Raw genomic sequence first — 17,162 nt, forward strand, 5'->3', positions numbered from 1 at the left:
AAACTCAACGGGCTCCTCGATAGCGAACTCGTCTCCCGGATCTACCCAACAATACAAACAAGCAACAAGGATACAATCAACCACGTGCAAGACCAAGCAATATGATGAAATGATGATATGCGATGCGGGATGCAAAATGCAAGATATGATAGAAAATGCATGAACCTGGCCTCAACTTGGAACTCCAAGGGTACCACTGGATAGAGGGGATGAAATCGCTTGAAAACGATATAAAGATCATTGGAATCGGAGTTGCGGTTTGGAAATGGCAAGCGTTTTAAGATATGACACCGGTCTGCGATTTACAGCAAGTAGGCATCTAAATGCAATGAGATGAACATGCTACAGCCACCAAACATGACAACAAAATACATGGCAGGGATGCACACAAGATGCTTAACAAAAGACTAGCACTTAGCCACGGCCAATTCATCCAATATGAGGTTCAACCAAGCATGGCAAAAACGCAAATGCAAAACAGATTCCAGAGTTAGTGAAATTAACACTAGTCTGAAATTTCAGATCACGAAGCCCTCTTCGGAGCAGCAAAACAGCATGAAACATGACCTGATTAAGACAAGTAAGAACATGGCATGGAGCTACTCAACAAGCTTAACAAAAGTCCCAAAGTGACCTGGGGCCAAAAGGGATCACAAAATATATTAACGGGCACACGAACATAGCTAAAACACAATCAGTTTTCAGACTTGGTAAATGAGCTCCATGCATTCACCATGGTTCAAGTCATGGCAAGGCAGGCATACATCCATTAATAAGGCACAAAATACTAGCTAGACATGGCAAGAACAATGGCATAGCATGCACGGATCAACTACAACAACATCGGCAAAATCGCAAACGAGTTGACGATCTGCCCAGATTCACCATGAAGCAAAAGTAGAGCTCGATTGACTCAAGCTAGGGTGCTCAAAAATAGTAAGTAAAGACATGTATGGATAGAGCATAACATGATTAACAAAACTCCTTTACTGATCATCCTCAAAAGAGGCACCGATCACTAGGAAACAAGCTGAACATATGGCATCATGAACTAAAATATCCCAGACTTGGTGAAAACAACAAAGTCCCTGAAAACAGATTTACCGGGTGCCTCACTTTGCAAGCTTGCACAAGTCACCACACACATCCTAAAAATGCATGGGTTGCACCTCTGGAAAGAAGACAAAATGCTTAACAAAACATATGAAGGACTCACAGACATAGCATGCACACAATAATCATGGCAAAAATGACAAAAGTCTAAGATGAACTAGTAGATCTGACAATTAACTCATGAAGCCTCCTTCTAACAGAATTTTGGGCATCAATATGAACTCAAATGAAAATGATTCAATGGAATGAAATGATTTACTCGTCGAGACAAACATTTTGATATATAATATGTCCAAATCGGAGCTACGGATGCAAAGTTACGTGCGGTCAAAGTAGGCATAAATAAATTAACGGAGAGGGCAAAAGTCAACCCCGATCTAGGGTTACTGTAGCAGTGGATCGGATCTGAGCACGGCACCGTTCATCGGGCGCGGATGTCGAGGTTCGCCGGCGCCGGAGCTGGACTTGACGCGTTCCGAGGAGGAGGAAGGAGAGGGGCCGGGCGGCGCGGCGCCTGTGGGGGAGGACGGCGGCGGGGTTTGCAGAGGCGCGGGGCGGCGCCGTCCGGTGATGCGGCGGCGGTGGCCGTCCGGCGACGATGGCGCACGGCGGCGCCGGGCTGCTCGAGCGGCCGGCCGCAAGGACGAAGACGGCGGGCGCGGGCGGCTTGCGGGCGAGGAGGCGGCAGAGGGAGATGGGCCCCGCGGGCCAGACGCGGGCCCCGCGGGCCTGACGCGGCGAGAGGCGGCGAAGTGGTCCGGCGGCGGTGGCGAATCGTGGCGTGCCACATGGCGGCGGAGAGGAGATTCGGACGTGTCCGTCGGTAGGGACTTTGTCCGGCGGGCGCGTGGGGTGGATCTAGGGTTGGACGGGGAGAAATCTGAGATTTGGAAAGGGGGTGTGTATATATAGGCATAAGTGGAGCTAGGAGAGTCCAAATGAGGTGCGGTTTTCGGCCACGCGATCGTGATCGAACGCTCTAGGACATGGAGCAGAGTTTGGTGGGTTTTGGGCCAAATTGGAGGGGTGTTGGGCTGCAACACACACGAGGCCTATTCGGTCCCTCGGTTAACCGTTGGAGTATCAAACGACGTCCAATTGATACGAAACTTGACAGGCGGTCTACGGTAGTAAACCAAGGCCGCTTGGCAAGTCTCGGTCCAATACGGAAACGTTTAATCCCCACACACGAAAGAAAGCTAGAAATGACCACCGGAGGAGAACGAAGCGCCGGAATGCAAAACAGACAACGGGGAAAATGCTCGAATGCATGAGATGAACACGTATGCAAATGCAATGCACATGATGACATGATATGAGATGTATGAAACGAAAACAACACACGGAGACAAAGACCCGAACCCGAGGAATAAATATAACTTAACGCCGGAAACGGCAAGAGTTGGAATTCAAATTGGGAAAGTTACATCCGGGGTGTTACAACACTCCACCACTACGAAAAGATCTCGTCCCGAGATCTAGGACTGAAAGAACTCCGGGTACTCAGAACGGAGGTGATCCTCACGTTCCTAGGTAGCTTCACGGTCGGAATGGTGTGACCACTTGACTTTGAGAAATTTGATTGACTTGTTGCGAGTCTTGCGTTCAGTCTCTTCAAGAATAGCAACTGGGTGCTCACGATAAGAGAGATCTTCTCGGAGCTCAATGTCCTCGAAGTTGACGGTGTGGTCAGGAGTCTTAAAGCACTTTCGAAGCTGAGAGACGTGGAACACATCATGAACATTTGCAAAGTTTGAAGGAAGCTCGAGTTGATAGGCGAGGTCGCCTCTCTTGCTGACAATCTTGAAAGGTCCCACGTATCTAGGGGCAAGCTTCCCTTTGATACCGAAGCGACGAGTACCTTTCATAGGAGAGACACAGAGGTAAACATGATCTCCGATCTCGAAAGCCAAATCACGGTGCTTACTATCATAGTAGCTCTTCTGGCGGGATTGGGCTGCTTTGAGGTTATCACGAATGACTTTGCACATTTCTTCTGCTTCTGTGATTAAGTCATTACCCAGTAGCTGACGTTCACCGGTTTCAGACCAGTTGAGAGGGGTACGGCACTTCCTGCCATACAGAATTTCAAAAGGGGCCTTGCCCGAACTTGCTTGAAAACTGTTGTTATAGGAGAATTCAGCATAAGGAAGACAATCCTCCCACTTCATGCCGAAGGAGATCACACAAGCCCTGAGCATATCTTCAAGAATCTGGTTGACACGCTCGACTTGACCGCTTGTTTGAGGATGGAAAGCAGTGCTGAAGCGGATGTTAGTGCCCATGGCCTTCTGGAAAGAATCCCAAAACTTGGAGGTGAAGATGCTGCCACGGTCTGAAGAGATCACCTGAGGAATACCGTGCAGAGAGACAATGCGAGAAGTAGAGTTCCGCCAATTGAGCTGCAGTGATCGACTCTTTGATAGGCAGAAAGTGAGCCACTTTGGTGAGCTTGTCGATGACGACGAATATAGCATCATTGCCACGCTTGGACTTTGGAAACCCAGTCACGAAGTCCATCTCAATGTGGTCAAACTTCCATTCTGGAATGGCAAGAGGTTGGAGGAGACCAGCTGGCCTTTGGTGTTCTGCCTTCACTCTTCTGCAGACATCACATTCGTTCACGAATTGAGCGATCTCGCGCTTCATTCGAGTCCACCAATAAGCTTGCTTAAGGTCCTGATACATCTTCGTGCTCCCAGGGTGGATGGAGAGGAGAGAATTGTGAGCCTCGTTCATGATCACCTTACGAAGTTCACCTTTGGGCACAACAATACGATCCTCGAAGAAGAGAGTTTCCTTGTCATCAAGGCGGTAGCACTTGTACTTGGACTGACTCTTGGCAATCCCAATCTTCACCTTTTTCACCATAGCATCAAGAAGCTGGGCTTGGCGAATCTGGTCTGCTAAGGTAGGAGAGACTTGAAGGTTGGCGAGGAAACCTTGAGGAACAACTTGCAGATTAAGTTTGCGGAAAGCTTCACAAAGCTCAGGTTGATAAGGCTTGAGAATCAGACTGTTGCAGTAGGCCTTTCTGCTCAAAGCGTCAGCAATCACATTGGCCTTGCCTGGAGTATACTCAATACTCGGATTATACTCTTGAATCATTTCGACCCATCGAGTTTGCCTTAGGTTGAGATTAGGCTGAGTGAAGATGTACTTGAGACTCTTGTGATCAGTGAAAATGTCCACTTTTCTTCCCAATAGAAGATGTCTCCAAGTCAAAAGAGCATGCACAACTGCCGCCAACTCGAGATCATGAGTGGGGTAGTTCTTCTCATTAGGCTTCAACTGGCGAGATGTATAAGCAACAACTTTCTTCTCTTGCATCAATACTGCGCCAAGACCTTGGAGAGAGGCATCACAAAAGACCTCGTACGGCTTGGATTCATCAGGCGGAGTCAGAACTGGAGCAGTGATCAACTTCTCTTTCAAAGTGTTGAAAGCAATATCACACTCTGGAGACCAAACATACTTGACATGCTTCTGAAGAAGATTTGAGAGAGGCTTCGCGATCTTAGAAAAGTTTTCAACGAATCTTCGGCAATAGCTTGCAAGACCGAGAAAACTTCGGAGTTGCTTCACGTTCTGAGGAGGTTCCCAATTCACAATTGCGGATACCTTCTCGGGATTCATGGAAATGCCCTTGGCAGAGATGATATGACCAAGATAAAGAACCTCATCGAGCCAAAATTCACACTTGGAGAACTTGGCGTAGAACTGATGTTCCCTGAGCTTATCGAGAACCAAACGCAAGTGTTTGGCATGATCTTTCTTGTTCTTCGAGAAAACCAGAATGTCATCGAGATAGACCAAAACGAAGTAATTGGTGTAGGCGTTGAAGATGAAGTTCATCATGCGAGAGAACGTTGGAGGAGCGTTGGCGAGGCCAAAAGACATGACAGTGTATTCATATGAACCAAAGCTTGTTCTGAATGCTGTCTTGGGAATATCTTCTTCACGAATGCGAATCTGGTGATAACCCATACGGAGATCAAGCTTGGAGAATACTTGGGCACCTTTGAGTTGTTCGAACAGCTCATTGATGTTGGGAAGTGGGTATTTGTTCTTGATGGTCTTCTTGTTCACCGGACGGTAATCAACACAAAGTCGGTCCGTTCCATCCTTCTTCTTCACAAAAAGAACACCACAACCCCACGGAGAAGAACTAGGCCGGATGAGACCCATTCTTTCTTGCTCATCGAGTTGCTTCTTCAGCTCCTTCAACTCTTCAGGTCCGAGCTTGTAAGGACGTTTGCACACAGGTTCCGTGCCAGGCTCAAGTTCAATAACGAATTCAACTGGCCGGTGCGGAGGCATTCCTGGGAGCTCTTCTAGAGAGACGTCTTGATATTCGCAAACGACTGGAATTTGAGCGATAGCATCCAATTCACCCTTCTCATTGAGGGAAAACAGATGAATGGTGTTATCCCGAGTGGCAAAGACAATTACATCCTCAGACGAATGAGTCAATTGAATCTGCCTGGCTGCACAATCAAGATGTGCCTTGTGCTTAGAAAGCCAATCCATTCCGAGAATAAGATCAATATCCGAGTCACCGAGAACCGTTGGAGAAGATAGAAATTTGTAGTCACCCAAAGTGATAGAAACATCCGGAACGATGGAGTTAGCCTGCATGCGCTTACCGGGAGAGACAACTGCTAAAGGACTAGGCAAAACTTGTGAAACCAATTCATGCCTATTTGTAAACGGTCTCGAGATGAAGCAATGCGATGCACCCGTGTCAAAAAGAACTTTTGCAGGAATATCATTAACAGGAAGGTTACCCATGATCACATCTGACGAGTCCTCTGCCTGAGCTGCATTCATCAAATTGACCTTGGCATGCTTGGGGTTATGCTTGACCACAGCTGTACTTGCCGATCTCACAGGAGGAGGAGGAGGAGGAGGAAGACGCCTCTGGTTGAAACACTTGTTGGCATAGTGACCCTTCTGTTGGCACTTGTTGCACGTGACCTCTGAAAGCGGACGGTGATACGGAGCACTCGATCTTGGAGGTTGAGACGAAGTCTTGTTCTGAAAGCCAGGGTTGGGTGGGTGGGAAGAACCACTGCCACCTTTGCTCTTCTGCTGATACGGCTGACGGAACGGAGGAGGAGGAAGCCAAAACTTCTGCTGCTTAGCCACTTGAGTAGAGGAAGAAGGAGTAACATCTCTGACTCGCTTCCTGGAAGCATCACACCTCAACTGAGCAGCCTCTTGCTTCAGTGCCATGTTGTAGAACTCATCGTATCTCAAGGGCTCGAAGAGAACAAGAGCGAGCTAAATATCTTCTCTGAGACCACCCCTGAACTGATATATCATGCTCTTCTCATCAGGCACGTCCTGCTTGGCAAAGCGGGCAAGCTTATGGAACAATTTGTTGTAGTCATAGACAGACAAAGAACCTTGCTTCAAATTGCGGAATTCCTCACGCTTGCTTTCAACCACGCTCTGCGGAATGTGATGAGCTCGGAAATCTCGACGGAAATCATCCCAAGTGATAACACGTCCACCTCTGGAGTCCTTGTACTGCTGGAACCATTCTGCTGCCTGATCTTTGAGTTGGAAGGAAGCGAACTTGACAAAGTCCTCAGGCCTGACGTTGCTGCACTCGAAATGCTTACACAGATCCACAAGCCAATCGGCAGCATCGGTTGCCTCGACACAATTGCTGAAAGTCTTTGGCCCGTTAGCAAGGAACTGGTTGAGTGTAGCAAAGTGACTCTGATTGCTGCCTTGATTCCCTTGACTGCCTTGATTGCGCTCTTGGAGAATTTGCATGATCAGCTGAGTGTTTGCATTGGTTGCGGCCATCACAGCTTGCCATGCCTCTGGAGGAGGGGAGGTGGTGGCGGATCTTGATTCTGGTTCTGACTGGTGCCCTTAGCGGGAGCCATCCTGAAGAGGTTGACCACCATTAGCACATAGACAGATAAATATTGAAGCTGAATCCAACGGAATGAAAATTGCAACATATAGTCTTCACATCCGAACAAATGAACAAATGCATTCTTCCTCAAATGGTCACATATCTATAAATTGAGAAGCCACATAGAATTAAGGTAGAGAAATAAATCAACAAGGTACGGATCAAGAACGAATAATCGGTAAGAAATCCCAATCTCAAACAAATATCCGTGGAAAAAGAACTAGAGCTACTAGAATTCCCACCTATGAAACTCCCGAACCTTTCCGGTTATGCAATCAGGTGTTGGGGATACACGGGAAGCATAATATCTCACCCAAACTAGCAAATCCTACATCCAGCTGTATCCATCCTTCAACACATAACCAAGAAACCTTCGGAAACCATCTACCTCAACCTTCGAAAAGCATCCGTTATACAAGTTATGGCGATACTCCCGAACTCCCGCCCCAGTACTGGGTGGCGTCGAGGTTATCTCACCAACGAACTGCATAAAAGAGATTTTCGATGTCGGCGAACATATCTCAAGTATTCCAGAATTGCAACAATAAAATTATGATGACAACACCTCAGAGCTCAACTCCCCGGGACACTTCCACTAAACCCCTGACAGGAGGCACCAAGACAGTATTCTCATCATAAGCCATCAGAACAAATCCAAGATACTCGCGTGATCCTATAAAAAAAAATTAGTGAAATTTGAGAAGAGAAGAGTCAAAACTCTACGTCAGGATGCCTTACCAGAGCGATGAGGAGACTGGGAAATAAAAAGAATTCCTAAACTCTCTGATATATAATTCCTAAAAGACTCAAAACATTTTCTAGACACAACTCGGCTGCTAAAAACGATCAAGCAATGGGGCTCCTAAGGTCGGGGAAGGCTCTAATTACCAACTTGTAACGCCCTCGATGCGGCTATAGCTCCCACGTGTCGAGGCACGACTTAGAGACATAACCGCATTGAAAGCAATGTCGCAAATCACGCAATCATTACAACATCCCATGTAATATATTATAGAAGGGGGAGATACATAGTTGGCTTACACTCGCCACGTCACATCAGAGTACATAAATAACATCCATCATACAAACACTCATGGCCCGACTACGGCGCCAAAATAGAAGAAAACCCAACATGCGACAAGGCCCTGGATCAAACCCCAACTAGGCACCACTACTGATCGTCAGGAAAAGAGACATAATAACACTGAGAGTCCTCGTCGAACTCCCACTTGAGCTCGTACTCATCACCTGGAGCGGAATCACCTGGACCTGCAACTGGAGTTGTAGTATCTGTGAGCCACGGGGACTCAGCAATCTCGCACCCTCGCGATCAAGACTATTTAAGCTTATAGGAATGGATAAGGCAAATATATGTGGAGCTGCAGCAAGCGACTAGCATATGTGGTGGCTAGCTTATACGCAAAAGAGAGCGAGAAGAGGAGGCAAAGCGCGAGCGAGAATCTAGAAGAACAACCTGCGCAAGCATAACTCCAACACCGTGTCCACTTCCCGGACTCCGCCGAGAAGAGGCCATCACGGTAACACACACAGTTGATTCATTTTAATTAATTAAGGTTCAAGTTATCTACAACCGGACATTAACAAATTCCCATCTACCCATAACCGCGGGCACGGCTTTCGAAAGTTCAATCCCTGCAGGGGAGTCCCAACTTAGCCCATGACAAGCTCTCACAGTCAACGAAGGAATAGACCTCCTCCCAAGATGTTCCGATCAGACTCGGTATCTCGGTAACTCAAGACACTTCGACAGGTTAAAACAAGACCAGCAACACCGCCCGAATGTGCCGACAAATCCCGATAGGAGCTGCACATATCTCTTTCTCAGGGCACACTCAGATTGTCCTAGGTACGGGTAGGCCAGCCCAGAGTTGCCCCTGGTGGCCACCGGTAGCTGACAGGTGGACCAACACTCAGAGGAGCACTAGCCCGGGGGGGTTAAAATAAGATGACCCTTGAGTCTGCAGAACCCAAGGGAAAGAAAAGGGTAGGCGGCGAATGGGAAAACCAAGGTTGGGCATTGCTGGAAAAGCTTTAATCAAGGCGAAATATCAAGCGGTTCCCATTATAACCCAACCGCGTAAGGAACGCAAAATCCGGGAACATAACACCGATATGACGGAAACTAGGGCGGCAAGAGTGGAACAAAACACTAGGCGAGAGGCCGAGCCTTCCACCCTTTACCAAGTATATAGATGCATTAAGATAACATAGCAATATAATGATATCCCAACAAGTAAATAAAAGATGTTCCAACAAGGAACGGCCTCCAATCTTCACCTGCAACTAGCAACGCTATAAGAGGGGCTGAGCAAAGCGGTAACATAGCCAATCAACGGTTTGCTAGGACAAGGTGGGTTAGAGGTTGACATGGCAATTGGGAGGCTGACAAGCAAAAGGTAGGCATCGTAGCATTGGCATAGCAAGAGCGAGCAAACTAGCATTGCAAAGATAGTAGCGATTTCGAGGGTATGATCATCTTGCCTGCATAGTTGTCAGAGTTGACTGGATCCTCACAAGCAAACTCAACGGGCTCCTCGGTAGTGAACTCGTCTCCCGGCTCTACCCAACAATACAAACAAGCAACAAGGATACAATCAACCACGTGCAAGACCAAGCAATATGATGAAATGATGATATGCTATGCGGGATGCGATGCGGGATGCAAAATGCAAGATATGACAGAAAATGCATGAACCTGGCCTCAACTTGGAACTCAAAGGGTACCACTGGATAGAGGGGATGAAATCGCTTGAAAACGATATAAAGATCATTGGAATCGGAGTTGCGGTTTGGAAATGGCAAGCGTTTTAAGATATGACACCGGTCTGCGATTTACAGCAAGTAGGCATCTAAATGCAATGAGATGAACATGCTACAGCCACCAAACATGACAACAAAATACATGGCAGGGATGCACACAAGATGCTTAACAAAAGACTAGCACTGAGCCACGGCCAATTCATCCAATATGAGGTTCAACCAAGCATGGCAAAAACGCAAATGCAAAACAGATTCCAGAGTTAGTGAAATTAACACTAGTCTGAAATTTCAGATCACGAAGCCCTCTTCGGAGCAGCAAAACAGCATGAAACATGACCTGATTAAGACAAGTAAGAACATGGAATGGAGCTACTCAACAAGCTTAACAAAAGTCCAAAAGTGACCTGGGGCCAAAAGGGATCACAAAATATATTAACGGGCACACGAACATAGCTAAAACACAATCAGTTTTCAGACTTAGTGAAAACTGAGACATGCTGAAATATAACTCACGAAGGCATGTAAATGAGCTCGATGCATTCACCATGGTGCAAGTCATGGCAAGGCAGGCATACATCCAATAATAAGGCACAAAATAATAGCTAGACATGGCAAGAACAATGGCATAGCATGCACGGATCAACTACAACAACATCGGCAAGATCGCAAACGAGTTGACGATCTGCCCTGATTCACCACGAAGCAAAAGTAGAGCTCGATTGACTCAATCTAGGGTGCTCCAAAATAGCAAGTAAAGACATGGATGGATAGATCATAAGATGATTAACAAAACTCCTTTACTGATCATCCTCAAAAGAGGCACGGATCACTAGGAAACAAGCTGAACATATGGCATCATGAACTAAAATATCCCAGACTTAGTGAAAACAACAGTCCCTGAAAACAGATTTACCGGGTGCCTCACTTTGCAAGCTTGCACAAGTCACCACACACATCCTAAAAATGCATGGGTTGCACCTCTGGAAAGAAGACAAAATGTTTAACAAAACATATGAAGGACTCACAGGCATACCATGCACACAATAATCATGGCAAAAATGACAAAAGTCTAAGATGAACTAGCAGATCTGACAATTAACTCACGAAGCCTCCTTATAACAGCATTTTGGGCATCAAGATGAACTCAAATGAAAATGATGCAGTGGAATGAAATGATGTACTCGTCGAGACGAACATTTTGATATATAATATGTCCAAATCGGAGCTACGGATGCAAAGTTACCGGCGATCAAAGTAGGCATAAATAAATTAACGGAGAGGGCAAAAGTCAACCCCGATCTAGGGTTACTGTAGCAGTGGATCGGATCTGAGCGCGGCACTATTCATCGGGAGCGGATGTCGAGGTTCGCCGGCGCCGGAGCTGGACTTGACGCGTTCCGAGGAGGAGGAAGGAGAGGGGCCGGGCGGCGCGGCGCCTGCGGGGGAGGACGGCGGCGGGGTTTGCAGAGGCGCGGGGCGGCGCCGTCCGGTGATGCGGCGGCGGTGGCCGTCCGGCGACGATGGCGCACGGCGGCGCCGGGCTTCTCGAGCGGCCGGCCGCAAGGACGAAGACGGCGGGCGCGGGCGGCTTGCGGGCGAGGAGGCGGCAGAGGGAGTTGGGCCCCGCGGGCCAGACGCGGGCCCCGCGGGCCTGACGCGGCGGGAGGCGGCTAAGTGGTCCGGCGGCGGTGGAGAATCGTGGCGTGCCACGTGGCGGCGGAGAGGAGATTCGGACGTGTCCGTCGGCAGGGACTTTGTTCGGCGGGCGCGTGGGGTGGATCTAGGGTTGGACGGGGAGAAATCTGAGATTTGGAAAGGGGGTGTATATATAGGCATAAGTGGAGCTAGGAGAGTCCAAATGAGGTGCGGTTTTCGGCCACGCGATCGTGATCGAACACTCTAGGACATGGAGCATAGTTTGGTGGGTTTTGGGCCAAATTGGAGGGGTGTTGGGCTGCAACACACACGAGGCCTATTCGGTCCCTCGGTTAACCGTTGGAGTATCAAACGAAGTCCAATTGATACGAAACTTGACAGGCGGTCTACCGGTAGTAAACCAAGGCCGCTTGGCAAGTCTCGGTCCAATCCGGAAACGTTTAATCCCCACACACGAAAGAAAGCTAGAAATGACCACCGGAGGAGAACGAAGCGCCGGAATGCAAAACGGACAACGGGGAAAATGCTTGAATGCATGAGATGAACACGTATGCAAATGCAATGCACATGATGACATGATATGAGATGCATGAAAACGAAAACAACACACGGAGACAAAGACCCGAATCCGAGGAATAAATATAACTTAACGCCAGAAACAGCAAGAGTTGGAGTTCAAATTGGGAAAGTTACATCCGGGGTGTTACGCGAGGCCACCCCAAGAAACAGACAACCAAAGCACCCCGTCAGGTCCTGTCGGGGCTCATGGAGGCCAAAACACCTCACCAACCACTCTACCAGAACCCACGTCGTCGATCAGTGCGGTGTCAAGCCGCAAAATGATTAAGTGGCAGCCATTCACCACATGGCAGCCATTTCCTACAGGAGAAACCCACAGATGACACCCGTCCTGCAACGTGTCAAGCGAGCAGGTGCGGAGCTGGCAAGATAGCCCGGCAAGCCTTGCCTGGCAACCAACGATGTGACATTGAGCAGTGCATTTAATGCGCCCTGTTAGCCCGCAGAGTTAGGTACGATAGCACTATTTGCTATCTTATCCATGCGTAATGACTACTTTGCCACTGTGGTAACCCCTTGATCTATAAAAGGAGGCCCATGGCAACCGTGGAAAGGGTTAGAAGGTTGGATAACTCACACCTCCATACACGCATAGTCGATGTTGTCTGAGGCAACCCTTGTCGGGCAAGTGTACTACGCACCACCACCACCTTTCCACCATCAATCCACCAAAGCAGGAGTAGGGTTTTACGCCTCGCGGTGGCCCGAACCTGGGTAAAATTGCCTGTGTGATCTCTGCCGTGCTGCCCCACGCTCGTCAGCTCTTTGTGCAACGCGTGCCTCCCCACCAAACCAGCAAGGGACCTCCTGGTCCCATAGGTGGCTGTGGTTTCCCGCAATATCTTTGGCGCGCCAGGTAGGGGGCTCGCTTGTGCGAACCTGAAGGCGTGCGCAGCGCGTCGACTTCGTCACCATCTTCATCTTTAACGATGCCAGCAACCATGGCGCCCAAGAAGAAGCCTGGTCCTTCAGCGCACCCATCCACCTCGAAGGCTTCGCCGCCCGTGGCCTCCAACGTTGCGGGGGGTACGGAAGCGCACGAGGACGCGGACGCTGCTGGGGGAGTGGTCAGAGCAGGCGGTGCCATCACCACTTCTCCCGCAGCCGGCGTGGGAGCATGAGGCACCGGAGGAGAGCAGCATCAACAACACCCCGACGGCCACGCTCCGCAAGGTAAGGGTGAGGGGGTCACTCCATATGCGCCTCTCTCTCCCACTGAGGGAGTCCTGGATTAGGGGGTCCCCAGGCATCCGGGCTATGTGATGTGGGACAGACTAGTGGGCCGTGAAGGTACAAGATAGAAGGCTTCCCCACGTGTCCGGATGGGACTCTCCTTGGCGTTCGGATATGAAGATTCCTTTCTCTGTAAACGGACTCTGCACAATCCTAGCCCCCTCCGGTGTTTATATAAACCGGAGGGTTTAGTCCGTAGGGGTGATCATAATCATATAGGCCAGACATCTAGGGTTTATCCATTACGATCTCGAGGTAGATCAATTCTTGTAACCCATATACTCATCAAAGTCAATCAAGCAGGAAGTAGGGTATTACCTCCATTAAGAGGGCACAAACCTGGGTAAACATCATGTCCCCTGCCTCCTGTTACCTTCAATCCTTAGACACACAGTTCGGGACCCCCTATCCGAGATCTACCGATTTTGACACCAACATTGGTGCTTTCATTGAGAGTTCCTCTGTGTTGTCGACAGAAGGTTCGATGGCTCGTTCGATCATCTACAATGATGCTGTTTCGGAGGAGGTTTTCCCCGGGCCAGATTTTCGTATTCGGCGGCTTTGCGCTACGTGCCAACTCGATTGGCCACCTCGAGCAGATTAACAACTATGTGCTTGTAGCGACCCAATGCCAATGGACCGTAGTCTCTGTGCTTAAGTGTCATCCCTGGATCAGTATTGCTGACACACACAGTACTCGAGGATTTATAACAGAGTTCAATCACACACTTATTACATTGAGTGTCTCAAAAAGAGTACTAATTACAATAATATGGCTGAAGGCCATCTAAATTAAGATAACCGCGGAAGCATCGAAGGTAAATGAGTCCATCCAACTCCACAGCAAAACTAAGTGCATGACAACGACCTATCGCACCTTACTCTTCGTCTGAAAATTTTGCAACATGATACATTGCAGCCATGTAGGTCAGCACATGGAATATGCTGGCAAGATAACACTATAGAGCAATGAACAAATAACATCTATCACTACATGCATATATGGCTGGTGGAGGCTTTAAGGTTATAATTTTCATAAAGCTAATTTTTCCCTATAACAAAGGAATAGATTTTATTTAACTACAAAGTTTAAGTCTTTATTGAGAAGGTAACCCAAACTCAATCCCAAAATGATATTAGTAACCCAATAAATTCATTAAGCAAAGTGATGATATCAAACAATAATTCAAGTACCAAATACTCAATATGTCCATAATCGGGGACATGGCTAACCATGATTAGTTTGTACACTCTGCAGAGGTTTGCGCATTTTTCCCCACAAGACTCGATCTCCTCCGTTGGATTTCTCGCACTACATGATGTTTGAGAAACGGATGATCGAGACATAGTCTTTCTGAAGAGGTCCCCTTAACCGATAGATAGGCCGGTACACCTACAATTCCCCTACATCTACTAGCCCATCATGAAAGGTTTCCCACAACTTACTCAACTATGACAGAGCCCATAATGGCATGTGGCTGCACACGGAAGTTTCTAGCATGAAATAATCTTATGATCCCTTTGAGCCTGGGTGGCATTCCATAGGATGATCACACAGGTACCCCGGGATCTCCTAGGACAACACTAGATTTGCCAGGTGCCCACAACCAATCCACCCAGATTTGTATTAAAGTAGCCACCTTAAGTTTCCCTTAGTTAAATATAACTCTCACATCTTGCATGATTCTCACATACCAATCCACGTCTACGAGCATAGCAAAGCAGTATGAGCATAACGTGTAATACCCGAGGTTTGATAAAAGACAATAGGTTCCAACCTCGAAAACTACTTCCCACACCCACATTTTACCAAATCCTACTCATGCAATGTTTGAGGGTTGAAACTAATGCATAAAAACTGGGTAATGAAGGGATATGATCAAAGTGTTACTTGCATTGTTGACGATCGGAAAACCCTAGAGATTTGTAGTAGCAAGCCCCGCACTCCGAAAACTCTATCATGAACAAACAATAGCATACATAAGCACTCAAGCATAATATGCAACGGTAAAACCAAAAGAAAAGATCTAAACAGAAAGTTCAAGTGAAGAGCTTCGATTTGCAAAAAGAATCAATCGAATCGGAGCTACGAAACACAAACTACGATCAAAAGAAGTTCAAATTCAAATCTGCTTGAAACAAAATTTTAAATTTCCAGAAAAACATGTTCAAGTTTTTTATCTGAATAGAGGGGATCAAGACGAATAATTTGGCATTGGTTTCGTTGGATTTCGATAAACGAGCAAAAAGTAGTGAGGGCTTAAAGATCAGGGACTAATATGTAAGAAAACTAATTGCGGATAGGTTCCTGGCCAAAATTAAAACTAAAGAGAAAAATCTAACGAATGGACGTTCGCTAACAGAAACTAATGAATGAAAACATTCACTAACAGATCTAAATGAACGAACGTTCGCTAATTAACCTAACCTAATAAAATAAACCGATCTAAAAGTAAAAACTAAAACTAAAAAAGCCGGGGCGGGTTTTCGATGGTTTATACCGGTTCAGGTGGAGAAAACCGACGGTTGCGCGGATCGGGCGGCAGTAGCGGATCGGGCGGCGGCGGTGGTGCTCCGGCACAGGACCGGCAGCGCGGGGCGGCGGTGGTGGCTTGCTCCGCGGCAGCGAGCGGCGGCGGCGAGCGGCGCGGTAAGGCAGCGACGCGAGCGACGAGCGGCGGCAACGGCGAGCGGCGCGGCTCGGCGGGAGGCGGGCTGCGGTGAAGGGGCTAACGAGAGGAGGGGGCCGGGGTGGCGGCGGCTTTAAAGGGGTCAGCGGGGGCTCCGACTTGGGGAGGGGGTCGGGCGACGGCGTCGGCGGCTCGGACTCCAGCGGGAGTCCGGCTCGGCCACACGCTGGGGAGGCGGCGGCGCTGACGGGCCGGCTGGGCCTTCGGCCCAGTTCGGTCCGAAACCTTTTTTAAATAAATTTCGCCGCGAAGAAAATTCCAAATAAAATAAAATAAAAATACAAAAATTCTAGAAATAATTTTCACCGTCCTCTCCTAATATTTGGGACCAAGTGAAAAAATTTCTGGGCTAAATGCAATTTTAAAAAATGCATATTTTTCCCTAATTTGAATAAAATCTCAAATAAAATTCAAACAAAATATATTTTTATTCAAAATTAGATTTCCATTATGTCCTCGCTGTTTTGAAGAAGTCATATTATCTTCTCTCATTATTTTATTTTATTTAGAAATAATTGGAAAATTAGTTTCGAATAAAAATTCTCTTTGATCCAAAATGCCAAATTTTTAAAATTCAAAAATGGATTTTTATGAAAACCTCCAACTCTCTCAAATGGTCCTTGAGTTGCTTAAGGTCTCTAGGATCAAAATGTCCAAATAAATCAAGTTCAAAATACATAAATCATGGATGCATATGATGATCTAATGATTAACATCCAAATTGAAAATTGGGATGTTACAAACCTACCCCCCTTAAGATGAATCTCGCCCTCGAGATTCGGGTTGGCTAGCAAAAAGGTGTGGGTGGTCTTTCCGTAGGTCTTATTCTCGGTCCCAGGTGGCTTCTTCCTCGGTATTGTGGATCCATTGAACTTTGCAAAACTTGATGACCTTGCTGCGTGTAACTCGGTTGGCAAACTCGAGAATCTTGACAGGCTTCTCCTCGTAGGTTAGGTCACTCTCCAACTGAATTGCTTCCAGGGGTACTGTATCTCTTAGAGGAATATCTGCCATCTCTGCATGTCACTTCTTCATCTGGGAAATGTGAAACACATCGTGAACTCCTGACAAACCTTCGGGTAACTCCAACTTGTAGGCAACTTCACCCATACGTTCCAAAACTCTATATGGTCCTACAAATCTTGGGGCTAACTTTCCTTTGACTCCAAATCATTTAA

The sequence above is a fragment of the Triticum urartu genome, chromosome 5A (assembly GCF_056163025.1).
Source record: "Triticum urartu cultivar PI428250 chromosome 5A, HENAU_Tu73, whole genome shotgun sequence".
Taxonomy (NCBI): Eukaryota; Viridiplantae; Streptophyta; class Magnoliopsida; order Poales; family Poaceae; genus Triticum; species Triticum urartu.